The sequence below is a fragment of the Pinus tabuliformis genome, chromosome 7, assembly GCF_031772625.1.
Source record: "Pinus tabuliformis cultivar Carrire ecotype Pingquan chromosome 7, CPIR1, whole genome shotgun sequence".
In the NCBI taxonomy this organism is placed as follows: Eukaryota; Viridiplantae; Streptophyta; class Pinopsida; order Pinales; family Pinaceae; genus Pinus; species Pinus tabuliformis.
The window spans coordinates 448,259,581-448,275,363 of NC_142293.1; the positions used below are offsets into that span (position 1 = coordinate 448,259,581).

At 37.4% G+C, this 15,783-nt stretch overlaps 1 pseudogene; it reads left to right on the plus strand.

Moving 5' to 3' along the window:
* Window positions 1–1,067: 1,067 nt before the first annotated feature.
* LOC149247904 (AP-3 complex subunit delta pseudogene) lies at window positions 1,068–14,604 on the plus strand (annotated as a pseudogene).
* Window positions 14,605–15,783: the final 1,179 nt, after the last annotated feature.

Sequence of the window (15,783 nt, forward strand, 5' to 3'; positions counted from 1 at the left end):
TTGGACGGGCCTAACAGCTCACTGTTATTAATTAATTTGACCTTGTAATTATGTGATGTGGGCTATTGTAGAAAGGAGTTTTCTTCCCAGTTGTGCCTCCACCTCAGGGTTTGAAGGATGGAAAAATGATAGCCGTCAATAAAGGCTAGATAGGGTTTTTGGGCATGTTCATGTCACGAGTTTCAACACCCTTCGACTTGGCCCTACTACTTTGAAAAAAAATTTGCTTATGCCCATGAAGATGGATATTTCAGAGGATCATTGCAGTGAACTACTAATCTCACATTTAGCTCCTTTACGTACTCTAGTAATTTCCCAGTTATATCCTTAAGGAAGTCAGCATCTGGATGAACTATAAACACCACCCTTAAAGGTGTTTTTAGAGGTTTATTGTGCTGCTCACGAATATTTTGAGCCAAATCAATAAGAGTCATCATCCTTGTGATACTTTGTTCTATTAGCTACTCTCTCTTTCCTTCAACTTCTGAAAAAATTCAGTAATTGATACTTTCTGCTGCTCCAACATCAAGAACATTACACAAATTTTGATATAAAACTTCTCCAAAGAATGGAGTAAACAGAGACATTGCTAGAGCATGGTAAAGAGTTGAAAGTGCCATTCTACAATCTTCTCCTATTCATCCCTTCAATCCTCTTTTATTAAACTATACATACATATTTGTAAGATTGTCGATGAAATTTAGAAGAAAAATACCCTTGTGGATAGACGATATGCATCCATCTCTTGCTGCACAAATTGGACAAGGCTCTCACAAGCAGAACTAATCCATTGATCAAGTACGTTTGTAGATGTCTGCAATTCATTGAACGCAATAGGTCTAAAAGGACTCAGACCCTCCACGCCAAGTCTTCATGCATTCTGAACCATGAAGTCCATATGCATTGTGCTAGCAAGGAAACAGATGAACTAACCTATGTAAGAGCTTTAAGTGCATATGGTAGCCTAAAAACTCTAGAGCAAATGAAGCAAGTGCATCTCTCATTGTTAGAAGTGGATATGAAGCCTTGTAGGGGTGTCTAATGTCCTCATAACCATGTATTCTAAAATGGGGAGCATAGATGATGTCGAGCAAGTGTTTAAGAAATTGCTTGTAAGAGATAAGGTTTCCTGTGATGCAATGGTTGTAGGATATGCCAATGATGGCCTTGCCAAGGAAGCTCTTCAAGTGTTTGATAAACTTCTAAGCCAAGGCATGACCCCATATCATGTTACATTCATAGGGGTCTTCTCTACTTGCAACCATGTAGGTTTAGTTGATCAAGGTCATGAGTACTTTGGTTCCATGGCTAGCTGTCATCAAATCACCCCAAAAGCATATCATTATGCTTTCATGATGGATTTCCTTCGACGATCTAGGGGACTGAATGGGATAGAGGCCTTATTAACAATATGCCCTTTTGAACCTGGGGAAATTGTGTGAGGAGCATTGATATGTTCCTACAAAACTCATGGCAATATAGATGTAGGAAAACATGCGACAAAAAAAAACCTTTCAAGTCAGATCTACAAAATGTTGTGACGTATGGGAAACTATCAAATACATATGTTGCTACTAGGAGGTGAGTTGATGCGGTAAAGGTGAGGAAAATGATGAAAAAGAAAAAAATAAGGGTCTGGAACAAGCAATGTCACAAGTGGTATTAGATCTCCTAGGTGCAACATTGGGACCTAAATGGCTCTATCACAAAAGGAATTTCGATTAGTTTAGGACAAAAGTAATAGAGGCCAGACCCGAAAGAGGCCCACTATCCTACTGCAACTTTGTAGGTTCATTACTGCCTACAGATGTAAACAAAATCATATTTCACTTTTGATGGAAAGGAATAATGAAGGCTACTAGAGATGAAGAGTGCAAGAAGGAGAGCAACTTGAATTTCGACTGGCGACTCAACCAGACACTCAAGAATGTTCAGGGTAAGCCAAACAACAATTTCCATTCCTCATTTTATCTGAAATAGAAAATAATCTTGTGGTTTAAAAGATTGGGTGATGCATTACGACACCCAATCTTAGATATCAAGTGCCCAATTGTACAACTTTTAGGAAAATGAAAAATTTAATTTATTAAGCAAAAGGGAACTTATTCCTATTCATAGATCAAGATAATAAAATTTATAAAAAAAAGAGAGAAGGATTTAATAATAGCCATAACATGCTTTCTGCTTGATTTCTATGCATACATAGGAATAGGGTGCAAGTTTGTTATATATGTCGAGGACCAATGGTTACCAGTCCAATCCCCACAAAGTGAACTGAGGCACTACCATACCAAAGTTGAATTAGATCTGTTTATGGAGTATGTTTAGTGGATTGCGCCTAAGGTATGGAAAAGAAGGAGGTCAAGTAAGGTTATTTATGCTTTGCATTCGACGTCCTAGTGTAGGGTAGGGTTGATCCATCAATTGTTCTTGTTTCTGTTTTTACTTGAGTTTATTGGTGCATTGGTTATGGACACAAGATAGAGACATGTACACCTAGGCCTAATATTCTCTTGGAGGTTACAAAGCTCGAAGATGTAGATTTCGAGTTCACACAAATAACACTTTAGCTTTGCATCTTTGAGATGCATAATAGAGCTGAGATTAGATGGGGTTTTGAGTCGATCATTAAATTTGTTATGTGACATTGTTAAAGTTTTGTGCTTTTGAAGTTTATGACATTGTTGTAGATTCCAATAGAAAATGTAGTCATGGTGACTAGGGTTCCCAAGGTCCCAATGTTTTACCAACGAGTATATCCAGTACTAGGCTCTACAGAGAATCAGTGGCGTTTTATGAGACATGAACTGCTGAGAACTTTCTGTATAACACCTTGGAAAAGATTTGAAGGAAAGTTGCTATGTCATGTTTTCAGGGATGAAATTTATTTTGAATTGGAAAATCTCATGGTTCCAATGTAACTCTATGCTTATTAAGCACCTATGTTCTCACCATGGCTCGTTAGGTAATGGCTTACATATTTTATACATATGAAGATACACATCATTTTTGATAGATATTGCTTCTACTATCATGATTTTCCTAGAGACAATAAGTAATAGTTATAAGAACAAGCCTCCATAAACCTAGTTTGTTGAGGTTTCGGTTTCCTCCTTTAATGTTACAAAATTCATGCACTTCAAACTAAATGTAAGTATTTTGTACTCACAATAAGTACCATGCAAAATGAAATGCCAACTGAAAGTGAAACAACATTCTAAGGTACCTCATGCTTATTCACTTTAAGTGAGAATTCTAAGAATGGTATTGCTCCATCTCTAGAAAATGCATATGCATTATCAAAGTTTTTGTGGCTGAGTGACCCAGATTTAAACAGGAGCGCAAAAAATTACAGAGATAACCGTAAACACATAGATGCAGTGGAAATAATACTTCATTTCATTAATGTAAAATACTGAAATATGCTTACAAACAGGAATGAAAATAAACCAGCTAGGGCGATGGTAGCTTATCTCTGAGAAGAGATGTGGTGGCTACATGCCTCTAAATTGCCTTACAATGAGGCTCAAGGGCCTTTTTGTTATTGAACGATATGAGCAAGCCATAAACAACCAAAATCCTAACCCGAGGAGATGTATCACCACGAGTTTATGGGCCTCGTTGGGGTGAGTTGGACAACCAACTTCCTGGGGTCGTTACTTGGTCATATTATCTCCGTTTGACGCGTATGATAGCCCGTTGGAAATATCTCTCTGAGGACTACGACTTGAAAGTTGATTTTATGAAAAAATCATTGGTGTTAGATCTCCAATAAAACGTCGTTTAGGGCCTCAAAATGGCTCCGAAAGTTTAGGACTCGAAAAACTTCTAAAAATAGTAAATTGTGCTACAATTAAGGAAACTAAAAAACTGAAAGAAGCAATGTCGGGGGTCCAAGTGGAATTAACGGGTGGCCACCAATATCCACCTGGATCATTCCTCCCCCCTTAGGAAGCAACGGTACCCATTGCGTTGAGTTCCTCCATCAGATGAGGGAACTTCTGCTAAACTTGGTCCTTGGTAAGCCACTTTCCCTGGTGAAGGAGTTGGCCTGCTTTGACAACTCAATATAGTTGGATATTCTACTGGCGAGTGTGCTTGATCTATTTGTCCATGATTCAATCAGTTGTAGCTTGTTCCATGCAATCTAGATTTAACTCTCTGTGTGTGAGTTGTTTTGCAATGTGGGATATGTCTAGTAATGGTGGAAAGTATGGCAGAAGGCGGTCCACATTGAACATTGGGTGCAGGCCAAGGAATGGGGGAATGCTGAGCTCAACTGCATCGTCTCCCATAGCCTTGGTAATGGTCTAAGGACAATATCGGAGTGGTTTGAGTTTCCCATAGGTTCCGGTATGGCGTTCCTTTTTCAAATGCAACCAAACTTTGTTGCCCACCTAAAACTTATGTGGCGCCCAATGTTGATCATGTCGTTTCTTATACTTGGCATCTAATTTCTCCAGAATGTCATGGACCTGCTGGCGAATATGTTGGATGTTCTCAATGAATTTTTTTTCCTTATCTGTTTCAGACTGGACATGAGCCAAATCTGCGCGAGTAGCTGCAAATGGCATAGCCACATCAATGGGACATAGTGGAGAGCTTGGCCAGTCGAGCTGTGGAGAGCTTGGTTGTAGCTGTGCTAAACATAGGAGAGGATCTCATCCCATGTGCATGGATGCTTTGAGTTCTACATGAGGAGAATGTGTACGATCATCCTGTTGACAACCTCTTTCTGGCCATCAGTTTGAGGATGGAAGGTTGTGGACTTAGTAAGTTCTAGCATCAACCAAAGACTGGACCAAAATGTACTGAGGAACCTACTATCCTGATCTAAGATCATAGACTATTGGATCCAAAAGTGTACCCACACTCGTTGGAAGAAGAGCTTAGCAGTGGCTTCTACTATGATATTCTTCTTGCAGGCCACCATAATGGCCATCTTTGAGAACCTGTCGACAACCACAAAAACAAATTCATTTTCATGCTTAGTGGAAGGAAGGCCTGACATTTAATCCATGGAGATGGATTCCCAAGGTTGACTAGGGGTAGGCAGCGAGGTATAGAGGCCTTGCTTCTTGATGGTCGGTTTGGCAATGGCATAGGCAATGCATGATCTGATGTACTTCCCGACATCCTGTTGAAGATTCGGCCAATAGAAATACTTCTGTTGTACTACCACCATTTTGTCAACCCTGAAATTCCTAGCAGCCCGACTGTAGTGCACTTCCCAAATAATCTTGGCATGCTTGCTTAAAGGAACAAAAAGGTGACCCAGGTCGAATAACAGGGCATCCTAGAGGTGAAAATCTAGAACATCCTAACCCTCCAATAGTGTCTAGTATGTGTGGCCGAATTCTGGGTTTCTTTTGTAGAGAAGTGGCCAATTAGAAGTCTCATGCCCACAAGAGTCGAACACGGTGGTTAACACCATGATCGGTGGTCGACTGAGGAAATCTGCAACATTGTTGGTGCTTCCCTTCTTATCCTTGATATTCAAATGGAATTGTTGCAGGTATGTGGACTACTTCTGATGGTAATCATTCTGCAATTTCCCTTGGTTCTGTATGAACTGCAGGGGTTGGTGGTTTGTGTGGATGATCGTTCCCTTCCCCAAAATGTAATGCTTCCATTGTTTGCAAGCCTGCACAGTGGAATACATCACTTTGTCATAAATGGGATATTTTCAGACTGTGTCTGAAAGTGTCTCACTGTGATATGTCACTGGATGCCTATGTTGAGTAAGGAATACCCCAATAACATAGTCAGAGGCATCTGTCTCAACCACAAATGGTTGTTGCAAGTCTGGAAATGCGAGCACTGGTGCTGAGCAGAGGCGATCTTTCAACTCTGTGAACGCCTTCTGTTGAGATTTAGACCAAAATAATGTTAGGTCCCTATAATATTAGTGATCCCCCCATTACTATTGTCATTGTATCACTTATTTTTTTTATTGTGCCCCTATTGTCCCCATATTGTTATAATTGTGCCCCATAGAATCCCTCTATTGTTATTTTTGTGCCTTTATCTTATTATTGTTAGGTCGGCTTGGTTATATTGTGACCCTGTAGACTCCTATATATAGAAACGAGGTTTTGTCATTTGAATCATCTAAGAATTGTTCATTTGTGTAATGTAAAGGAGGTTTCCCCCTCGAAGAGGCTTATTTCTAAGGCGTTGATCTATCTTTTCTATCCTTCTTATGAGCTGGTTTCCTAACATTTGGTATCAGAGCTTTGGATTCTAGGGTTTTACTGCTCCAAACAGGTCATCGTGCCATTTTCGCTATAACCTGTCTTCTACGACGTTTCAGACACTAAAAAAAACCCATTTGGGCCGAAATAGTTTTGGACTTCGGATCCAAATTTCAGAGCTTTTCTCTCTATATTTGTGGAGATATGATCTGAGGAAGTTGGAATGTTTGCAAACTCCCAAATTACATTCCAAACAGGTTGCCTGGGGAAAATCATCATAACTTTTGTTTTGAGCATCAAATTGAAATATCGTAAGAAGTTCTAGAAAGAGGATGGTCTCTATTTTTCTGTGTATCAGTTTTAGATACTAAGGTTGAAACAGTGACACGTGGCATGTCGTACAGGTTCACTCTACTAAACTAGTCTATAAACAGGTCAGTGTGGAAGATTTTGCATAACTCTTCCTTGGAGAATCCAATTTTGATCTAACTAGTGGCATTGGAAAGATGACACAGAGGGCTACTGCAGGTCATGATTTCTGAACAAGGAGATCCAAAATTACAAAGTTACATCAGATTCAATATTGAGCTCCTACAAGTGAAAAAGGTGTGTATTTTTTAGATTTTTGCATAATCTTGGTTTGAAAAATTAGTTTGAAGGAATTCAAAGGGCATAGTGAAGCATTATTATCAGTAATTGATGTCCCTAAGAAAGAAAATGGAAACACCTATTAAGCAACCTAAAAGCTCTAACATGACTCATGAATAAGAGGAATAAATGCAACATGATATATCAATATTACAAAACCAAGTGAAACACATTTCACTCACACAAAAGGTAACAGAAAATAAGATGGATGATTTAAAGAAAGGTGTAGAAGCTAAGATGGATGGTTTAAAGAAAGGTGTAGAAGCTAAGATGAATGACTTGGAAGGTAAGATGGACCGCGTAGAAACTAAGATGGATAGTGTGGAAGCTAAGATGGATGGCATTGACACTAAGATGGAAGCTAATATGAATGGCATGGACGATAAGATGGAAGAATTGAAGATAAACTTGAATAAGTTGCTACAAGAAATGGTCGCTAATGGTGAAAGCGTAGTAAAGGAAACTCATGATGAGAACAAACTAAATGTTAATCATAATTTCATAGTCTCTAATGTTGGATTGAAGACCCACCATGTTCCAAAAATTGATATAAGGAAGTTTGATGGCAAGGATCCTAAAACATGGATACGACAGATGGAGCAATTTTTCAATCTCCATAATGTGCAAAACACACAAAAGGTATGTATTGTAACTTTATATTTGGAACCATATCAATTTGTATGGTAACAATGGCTTTGCTCTCACAAACAAATTGTCACTTGGGTAATTTTTACGGAAGAAATGACAGCAGATTATTAGGATACAAAAAGAAACACCTTTTTTAGCGAATTGATAAATCTCAAACAAAAGGGTTCAATGATCGAGCACATTGAGGACTTCCAAAAATTCAATATAAGGGTAAAATATATTCCAAGGGAGTATAGGATTGATGTGTTAATAGGGACTTTAAAGGATAATATCCAACATGAGGTTCGCCTTTGGGAACCTGATTCATTGGAGAAAGCATTCAGGTTAGCAAGAAAAATGGAAAGCAAAATTATGGCAACCAAGAAGCCTGCCACTCACAACTATAAAGATGGAAGAGTTGTTGCCTGTACCGTTCCACAACCTACAAGCTTGACACCACAACAATTGGAAGAAAAAAGAGAAAAGGGGCTTTGTTACAGTTGTGATAGAAAATACACTAAAGGTGATAACTATGCTAAGAAGAGATTATTATACATAGATTGTGAAGAGGAGTAAGAAAAGGAACAAGAAATGTCAAAAGAAGAGGATATACTCCAGGGACAAACCTTATATAAAAGAAATTAATCCCACCATATCTTGTAATGCATTGGCTAGAATTACCACTCCTCATACTATTAAGATAGAAGGACATACCAAGAAGGAAAACGTAATAGTGTTGATTGATTCGGGAAGTACCCATAATTTTATTCATTGTAAGATAGCAAAGGAATTGAATTTCTTCCTATATCTAGCATTAGAGTTTCAAGTGATGGCTGCAAGTACAGGAACCATAGATTGCTTTGGAAAGTGCCATAATATCAAGTTATCCATGGGAGAACATGTATTGAATAGCCCAATGTTTTCCATTCCAATGGGTGGTGCTGATGTTGTACATGGAGTCCAATGGCTACAATCCTTGGGTACAATAATAGCCTTTAATTTTCAAGAACTTTTCATGAAATTTTCTGTGGAAGGAAAGGAAGTTGAATTAAGGGGTATTGCAGGGAAACTAGGAAAGATAATCAACTCTAACAGTATGATAAACCTTCTAAAGGAGGAACAACGAGGTGTAATTGCACAATTATGTTCACTAGAGGTTCCCACATCAAAATCATCTATTTCTCTAAATCTCCAAAAAGTATTGGACAATTATTCCAAGGTATTTGAGACTCCCAAAGGTTTCCCACCTATTTGTGATCATGATCATGCTATTCATTTGATTCCACAAAGTGTTCCTCCAAACATCAGGCCGTACAAATATCCCTATGCCCAAAAGAGTGAAATTGAACATATGGTTGTAGAAACGCTAGAGGATGGTATAATTCAACCTTGTCAAAGTTCTTTCTGTGCTCCAGTAGTATTAGTTCACAAGAAGGATGGATCATGGTGCATGTTTCCAGATTATAGGGAGCTCAACATGCTCACTATTAAAGATAAATTTCCCATTCCTATCATTGATGAATTATTGGATCAATTGCATGGATCAATTTACTTCACCAAGTTGGATTTGCATTTAGGATATCATCAAATCAGAATGAAGACTGAAGACATTCCGAAAACAACATTTAGAACTCATGAGGGTCATTATGAATTTTTGTTCATGCCTGTCGGCCTTACTAATGCACCTTCTACGTTTCAAGGTTTGATGAATTCCATTTTCAAACCCTTCCTTAGAAAATTTTTGTTAGTATTTTTTGATGATACACTAATCTACAACAAGTCTTAGAAGGGTCATGTCCAACATGTTGACATGGTGCTCAAACTATTGGAGGAGAAACAACTATATGCAAAAATCTCCAAATGTTTCTTTGGAGTACAAGAGGTGGAATATCTGGGTCATATTGTATCTCATGAAGGTGTTAAGGTAGACCCTAGAAAAATTAAAACCATTCAGAAATGGAAAATCCCCACATCCATAAAGCATCTACGAGGATTTCTTGTGTTGACAGGGTATTATCACAAGTTTGTTAAGAATTATGGGAGAATAGCAGCACCTACAGAAGCAACAAAGGCCTTTGAACATCTTAAAGAGGCAATGTGCCAAGCACCAGTCTTAGGTACACAGGACTTCACAAAAACCTTTATTATGGAATGTGATGCCATAGGAAATGGAATCGGTGTTGTTTTAATGCAAGAAGAAAGACCCATTTCTTTCAAAAGTCGTCCAATCAAAGGAAAGTATTTACACAAAGCTATTTATGAGAAGGAAATGTTGGCAATACTACATGCACTTAATAAATGGCGACCCTACCTAATGTGAAGACACTTCAAAGTAAAAACAGATCATGATAGTCTTAAATACTTTTTAGAACAAAGATTATCATCAGAAGAGTAGCAAAAATGGGTCACAAAGATGCTGGGTTATGACTTTGAAATCATCTACAAAAAAGGGAAGCAAAATGTTTTGGCAGATGCACTCTCAAGAAAGGATGAGGATGCGGAAGCATTTCTTTGCGCCATTTCTATTATCCAACCAGATTGGATAAATGAAGCAAGGGATGAATGGAAGAATGATGAGGAAGTGTGGGCACTCATTCAAAAGATACAAAAAGATCCCAGTACATCTGATACATTTATCTAGAAAAATGATTCGTTATGGTATAAGGATCAGGTATACCTATGTAAGAATTCCCAACTCAAACAAAAGATTCTTAGGGAATTGCACACCTCTCCCTTAGGAGTGCACTCAGGATTTCTAAAAACCTACCACAGGGTTAAGAAGAATTTTTTTTTGGATGGCCTTAAATCGGATATTCAAAATCTTGTGGCGGAATGTTTGGTTCGCCAACAAAATAAAGTTGAAGCAATTAAGACTCCAAGACTATTACAACGTTTGTCCATTCCAAGCCAATGTTTGGAGGAGGTTTCAATGGATTTTATCACAGGTTTACCCAAGTCTGAAGGAAAGAGTGTTATCTTGATACTCAATTAGCTCATAGCTCATCTTATCATCCTCAATCTAATGGGCAAACTGAGATAGTAAACAAATGTTTGGAAGTATATCTTTGTTTCTTTGCATCAGATAAACAAACACAATGGGTCAAATGGTTTCCTCTGGCTGAATGGTGGCATAACACTTCCTTCCATACTGCAACAAAAATGACCCCATTTATGGCACTTTATGGATATCATCCACCATCCATCACATCATATTTAAGAGAAAAATCTAAGGTTCAAGTAGATGAAGATCACATCGGGCATCAGCAACAAGTTCTCCAACTATTAAAGGATAACTTCACCTTGGCACATAATAGAATGAAACAGCAGCTAGATCAACATCGTAGTGAAAAATGTTTTGATCTAGGTGATTAGGCATTCCTACGGCTATAGCCATATAAACAAATGTCCCTCAAGCAAGCTAAGAAGGATAACAAATTATCACCAAAGTATTATGGTCTGTACAAGGTGTTGCGAGAGATAGGTACTATGGCATACAAATTGGAGCTTGCTATAGCTTCTCAAGAGCACCCAGTTTTCCTTGTTTCATTCTTAAAGAAGGCTATAGGTGACAAGCTTCCAATTCAGACAATATTGCCAGAACTTGATGAGGAAGGAAAAATGATATTGGAAGTTGAAGCAATCAAAGAAACAAGGATTCAACAACTATGAAATAAATCAATTTCAGAGCATCTCATTAAGTGGAAGAACATACCCATTGAAGATTCCACATGGGAGGATGAGAATTTTATACAAAAGCATCTATAAGTACTCAAGCATTGAGTACAACACTTTTTTGAAGGAGAGTGGCATGTTAGGTCCCTATAATATTAGTTATCCCCCCATTACTATTGTCGTTGTATCGCTTATTGTTATTATTATGCCCCTATTCTCCCCATATTGTTATTATTGTGCCCCATAGAATCCCTTTGTTGTTATTTTTGTGCCTTAATATTATTATTGTTAGGTCAGCTTGGTTATATTGTTACCCTATAGACTCCTATATATAGAAAGGAGGTTTTGTCATTTTCATCATCTAAGAATTGTTCACGTGTGCAATGTAAAGGAGGTTGCCCCCTCGAAGAGGCTTATTTTTAAGGGTTAGGGTTTTGGTTGTTTAGGGTTGTTGGATCACTGAGCTCATGCCACCAAAAAAAAATAAAAACAAAATAGCCACGACAACAAATCCCAAACAAATTATTTCCCCAATTCCATTTCCATATCTATTCTTGAATGAGTGATAGAAATTTTCATCAATTTCATAGGCACCAACATTGTTTGTACTGCTCAAAAGATTGGGGATATTGGTAACCGCAAATGTTATACCAATTATATAGCCCCAACCTACAATAATGGATAGAATGATGGCACTTGTAATTCCAGATGCTCCATTTTTGTCTGCAATTTTTTTTTTTCCTACATCGGGTGAGTAGAAGCATCATAGCTTATCAAAGTGTATTGACTCATTAGAAGTCCAAGGATGAAAATATATGGTTTACTATGAATCCCAACATCATTATCACTATTGAAATGTGCAAAATGTAATTCAACACTAGCTCTTTGATGGGTTGTATTGCGTATAAGAATCATAAGAATAGTGTAACCTATCATTACTTCGAAGGTTTTGACACGGTAACCCCACGAGCTTACATGATCCCACAGATCTATAATAAGTGCTTATTTTTCACTGGGCTCTTGTTGAGGCATGGCAATCTATACAGACAGTTGTTCATCCTTTGATCTCTCCCAAATGTTGTCAGAGAACTAGCCCCTTAGCATGCTTCCTTATTCCAGAAAACACTAGAGGACCTGGTGAAGAGTCTTCATGTATAGATGATAGGAGAAGCTAGGTTTATAGCAAAATCAATGGATGAAATTCATAAGGAAATTAAACTGATAGGTCATCACACAAAGATAGTTGCATTAAAAAATCTCACATATCTTAATATGCTTCAAGGGTTTGACATGTCCTGGGTTTATTTTCATGTTGTTTAGGTCATGAGCATGCCCAAATTATGCGATAAGAAAATCAATTATTTAGCTGCATCCCATAGCTTCAATGATGAAACAGAAGTATTTCAACTTATAACTAATCAATTGAGAAAAGATTTAATAAGTACTAATGAGTATGAAGTTGGTTTTGCATTAGAATTCTTATATTTAATTGTAACCCCAAATCTTGCACGAGATTTAATGTCAGAGGTTTTCACCATGTTGGGAAGCAGCAAGGATTTCTTGAAAAATAAGGCCAGCACATTGCTTTTGAGAGTTTTAAACAAATACCCAGATGTTGTTAAGGTTTCCTTCAATAAATTGGTGGAAAACTCAGAGGATTCCAATCCCAAATTAGCTTGCATGGTGGTTGGTGTGCTTTTTGAATTGGCCATGAGAGACCCCAAAACCTATTTTCCCTCGCACCTTAATTTTATCGGATTTTAGTGGATTCTGCAAACAGCTGGATGCTTATTAAGATTGTGAATATTTTCAGGGTCTTGGTGTTGTTGAAGCCTAGGTTAGGGAAGAATATCGTGGGGCCCATTTTCCAGCATATGCATAAGACAATGAATAAGTCACTACTTCTGAGTGTGTACAGATTGTGATATCAGTCTTGACAGATTATGATGCAGTAGTTAAATTGTTTGTGGAGAAAGTGAAAGATTTTATGATGAAATATTATCCCAACCTCAAGTATATTGGACTGTAGGCACTCCTTTTTCTAATGGCGAGGCATATATGGGTTGTATCTAAAAACAAAGAAGTAATCTTAAAGGCTCTGATTGATCTAGACCTTACTATCCAAGTGGTTTCTCTATGCCTTATTGTGGGGATTATATATGAGAACAACCTCATTGATAATGTAAGAGTATTGATGCATTATAGCCTTGTATTACATCCTAATTTTTCTAATGAAATATTGGGTGCTATTATTTCAACTTGTACTAACAATGTGTATGAATTGGTTGTTGACTTTAGCTGGTATTCTTTTGTTTTGGGTGACATTGCAAGACTCCCTCATTGTTAGCATGGCAAAGAAGTAGGAAGGAAACTTATAAATATTGGAATTAGGGTTAAGGATGTCACGCCAAATCTTGTGCAAGTTTCTTGTAGTCTCATGATTGATCATGTCTTGCTTGAGTATCCAGTTCTCAAATCCGTACTTTCTGCATGTGCTTTGATTGTAGGGGAATATATTGAACATTCATAAAATCCTTTTGAGATTATAGAAGCTCTTATATATGCTCGGACAAATATTTTTCCACCATCTGTGAGATGTGTTTATCTCTAGTCTTTACTCAAAGTTCTTGTATTCTGCTATTACTCATACATGAAGAGAAGCAATCCTTTTGTATCTGAATCTTCCATGAAAGACTTTATGGGAGTGGAGGAAGCTCACCTTATTTCCTTGGTAATTGAGTCACCAATTGAATGGGTGGACTTAAAGACTAAGAAATCATTGCAACGGGCTATATCTCATCGATCCAGTTTAAAGGGAGAAATTGGCATTGGGGACCATAAGGAAGGGCCTTCAATTATTGTGCCTCAAAGTGGTAGGCCAATAAATGTTGACTGAAAATATGAGAGAATCTTGGTAGATATTGAAGATGAAGAAACTTTTGACCCAAGGTCAAATTTGAAACTTCCTAGCAAAGCAACAGTGGATGTGATTAAGGATGGTGAAGACTTCACCTTGTCAGAAGTCTATGGAGGTTTATCCGTCAATTCAAGAAAACAACTCGACTCATATTATGCACTTGATCATGTTGTTGAGCTAATTAAACTAAATGTTAGTCCCCTTTTAGAAATTGAAGATGTGGAGGTGCAGGAGAGGGCATGGAATTTACTTGGCCTTATAACAGCACTAGAAGGAATTCTAGGGTGTCTTTTGGAAAATCAAAATCCTAAAGAAATTCAAGATATAGGGATAAACCAGGATTCTGGCACTACCCAGATTATCACACACATGAATAGTATATTTTTGCAAAAGCTTAGTCCTATTTCAGTGCTTGCACAAGGAAGAGTACCATTACAAGATGGGCTTGTCCTCAAGGAGAATCTTGATGATTTGGTCAAAGTTCTAGGTGATGAGAAGGTTTTAGATGATGGTATGAGTCCGCAAACATCAAACAAGAATTCATGAAAAGAAACCACTGCAAGATAGTTAAAAAAGAAGAAGATGAAATCATATGCCATAACTCGACTATGTGTGGTACAATTTTGAGTACCAAGAAATTATTTTCTTGGCTAAGGACAAGGGTAAGGTTGTCATTAAACCTCAAATATAACATTGTAATCCATACTAGATTAACTATCACTGATAATGGCCTGCTTTATGATTGGATGGAGGTCATGTTCCTGTGTCATTGAGATCTTGTCTTGTGACAGATTCAATCTCAAAACCTAATTTAATTAGTATTGTACAATTGTATTATGCGTGATTACCTCTATGTTGTCAATTTCTCTCATTGTGTTGAATTTTCCTACAAACACAATATATATGGCCAATATTAGCTCAATCAAAGCACTTCAATCTCTTGATATGCATTGTTGTAGTTAGGCTTTCGTTTCTAAGGATGAACAAGTCCATTATTTTTTTATTCTCCACTTGACAAACCCAACTTGGAATGATGGGACCTATCTAAATGTAGTTGTGAATAAATGAATTAAAGGAATGTTTGGTGTTGGCTTGATTTTATTTTAATGATACTAACATTTTTTGAAAACATGTGGATAATGTGAGTGATGCAGGGAGACTACAGAAAGCTAGTGTTCAGCAAGCATATAAATTAATTGGAAGAACAGACATTTCTTCCTATTATTTGAATGCAACATAATTGAAAATGAGGAATCATAGTTAAATTTCAAAGAAAAGCAAACCCCTAGTTGCTCAAATATTACTACTATTATATTAAAGTTATGATGGTAACTATTGTAAACTAGAATTTAGAAGAATGCATCTCATGTTACTCACAAACATTAATTGAACAAATGCCACAGGTAGTTCTTGGAAGGAGACTCTCTGCTAGAACTCCTTTGTATCCTATATCTGGGAAATATCTTATTCAGGTGGAAATGAAATGAGAACCTATAATTTAACGGTTACCTGAGAATGAGGAAATATATTGTAAGATACAGAAATGACTAGAGACTACACCGAGGATGGTGTGAGCTTAAGGGGGGAGGAATGTAATACCCCTTCGATTGCTATCATGTTGGAAAAATGGGAGAAATAATTTTATTACCTGAATAGATAAAGTGAAATTTAAATTCGTGGAAAATGAGACACCAAGAGATGAGACTCTTGCCAAATGAAACCCCA